We start from the raw sequence: 2,822 nt of genomic DNA on the forward strand, positions 1-2,822 counted from the left end.
ACACCACCACCAATAACAGTGTCACACCTCACCACCACCACATAACAAAGCAAGTTCACACCCTCACCACCACCACAGGTCAGTCACACCCTCACCTCACCACCCTCACATAACAGCACACCACCACCACATAACAGCGTCACACCCTCACCACCACCACATAATAATGCCACACCCCTCACCACCACCACATAACAAAGCCACACCACCACCACATAACAGCGTCACACCCTCACCACCACAACATAACAGCAAGTCACACCCTCACCACCACCACACATAACAGCGTCACACCACCACCACATAACAGCGTCACACCCACACCACCACCACATACAACAGCGTCACACCCTCACCACTCACCACATAACAGCGTCACACCCTCACCACCACAACATAACAGTGTCACACCACCACCACCATAACAGCGTCACACTACTCACAATATAATAGCCACACCTCACCATCACCACACTCAATTTGTACTCTTGTGTATGACAGGTGAGAATATACAGGTATGACCCTATAAGTTACATCTGTTATTCCATTCCCCAATTTGTAACACTGGACGAAATGCTTTGATATATTATTCTACAGTGTATCGCTACATCTTGGTATACCGTCTCCCCACACACTTGTTTTAATAGAATATACTGGTACAAAATATAAATTATTGGTCATATTGTCAGTCTAGCAGTTGTGTACGTGATAGTATTGTTATTATATACTTGTGGTTATCTGTGCCAATCGTTCTTATATCTGTGAACTAAACTTGCTCACCATGACGAAACGAGAGAGAGAGAGAGAGAGAGAGAGAGAGAGAGAGAGAGAGAGAAAACAGAAAGATAAATAAAGAGTTAAAAGGAAGAAGAGAGACAGAGCGTGAGAGATAGAACATGACAAATCCACGAGGTTACAATTGGTTTAGTCCTTCATAAAACAACACACGGGAGGGGAGTATTAAGTGACCTGTACACCAGTCAGGGGTCACCTAACCTAACCTAACCTAACCTAACCTAACCAAGCCTAGCCTCGCCTAACCTAACCTAACCTATTAGGATTGGGATCTATTAGTACTGGGATCTATTAGGACTGGAGCCAATTAGTACAGGTCCTTTTAAGTGGGGATATCATTTGACACACACACACGCACACACACACACACATACATAATCTCAAAAATAAACAAAAAACAAACACATTCAAACAAATACACACACACGAAGTTAATCCAATTCCTCACAAACATTCAACATTGTAAAGAAAAAAACAAACGCACACAAAACGTCTACAAATTTAGCTTCAGAATTTAAAGTGTTCTGGGAAGCTCTTGAGAGGTCGGTCCTACTGCCTCGTAAGTGCTTATATAAACACTTGGCGAGATGCATTTGACTTTCGTGGAGTGGGGTGTGGTGGAGTGGGGTGTGGTGGAGTGGGGTGTGGTGGGTGTGGGGTGTGGTGGAGGGGTGTGGTGGAGTGGGGAGTGGTGGGAGGGGTGGTGGAGTGGGGTGGTGGAAGGGGTGGTGGAGGGGGAGTGGTGGAGTGGGGGTGGTGGAGGGTGTGGTGGAGGGGGTGTGGTGGGAGTGGGGTGTGAGTGGGGTGTGGTGGAGTGGGGTGTGGTGAGCGGGGTGGTGGAGGATGTGGTGGAGGGGTGTGGTGGAGTGGGGTGTGGTGGAGTGGGGTGTGGTGGAGGGGTGTGGTGGAGGGGAGTGGTGGAGGGGTGTGGTGGAAGTAAGTGTGGTGGAAGTGGTGGTAGTGGGGAGTGTGGTGGAAGTGTGGGGAAGTGGGGTGTGTGGAGGTAGTGGTGGGTGGGATGTGGTGGAGTGGTGTGGTGGGTGGGTGTGGTGGAGTGGTGTGGTGGAGTGGGTGTGGTGGAGTGGGAGTGGTGGGTGGGGTGGTGTAGATGGAGAGTGGTGGAGTGGGAAGAGAAGTGTTAGATGATATAGGATGCTTCATTTACACTCATTCCCTACTCCTCCTTCACCTCCTCACCCTCCCTCACCTCCTTCCCTCCTTCCTATCATCCCTGCCTCTCCTTCATCTCCAAATCCTCTTAATACTATCATTATTACACTTCCTCACCTCAACCAAGGAGCTCATCTCTCTCTCTCTCTCTCTCTTATTCCACACACACAGATCTATTACATCGTGTTAGGATAGAGTTACGGTTAGGTTAGGTTAGGTTATGTTATGATTGAGTTATGTTAGTAGATAGAGTTACAGAGATTATGTTGAAGTTATCCTGGATTAGTTAGGTTAGGTTACTACTCTTAGAATGGCGTAAATAAAAGTGTTTTAAACTCCAAGCTTCAGATGTAAAAAATAGGTAGATGGTCGACAAGCTGTTTATTCCTGTCTCCAAGTTGGTGTAAAAGTAGAAGTTCTGTTTTGTTTTGTCTAAACGTGACTGGCCTGTTTGGTATACTGATTACCTGTCTGTTTGTGTCTGTGTGTGTCTGTAATGTGTCTGTATATATCACATGTCATCAGTTCGTATATGTCTCAGCTGTGTGTGCAAATCTGTGTGTGTCTGTGTGTGTCTGTCTGCACAGTCTCTGTGTGTCTGTCTCTGTGTGCCTGTGTGTGTCTGTGTGATGTCTGTGTGTGCTCCGTGTGTCTGTGTGTCTCTGTGTGTGCTCCGTGTGTCTGTGTGTGTCTGTATGTCTCTGTACTGTGTCTTCATATATATCTGTCGTGTCTGTGTCCGTATATGTCCGTCCGTGCCCGTGTCTGTGTGTCTGTGTGTCTGTGTCCGCGCTTAGTCCTGGGTGTAGGCGTTCTGGGATTGTGGTGTACGTATCTATGTGTGTCATCTTACCTAG

This window comes from Homarus americanus, unplaced genomic scaffold (assembly GCF_018991925.1).
Source record: "Homarus americanus isolate GMGI-L3 unplaced genomic scaffold, GMGI_Hamer_2.0 scaffold11302, whole genome shotgun sequence".
In the NCBI taxonomy this organism is placed as follows: Eukaryota; Metazoa; Arthropoda; class Malacostraca; order Decapoda; family Nephropidae; genus Homarus; species Homarus americanus.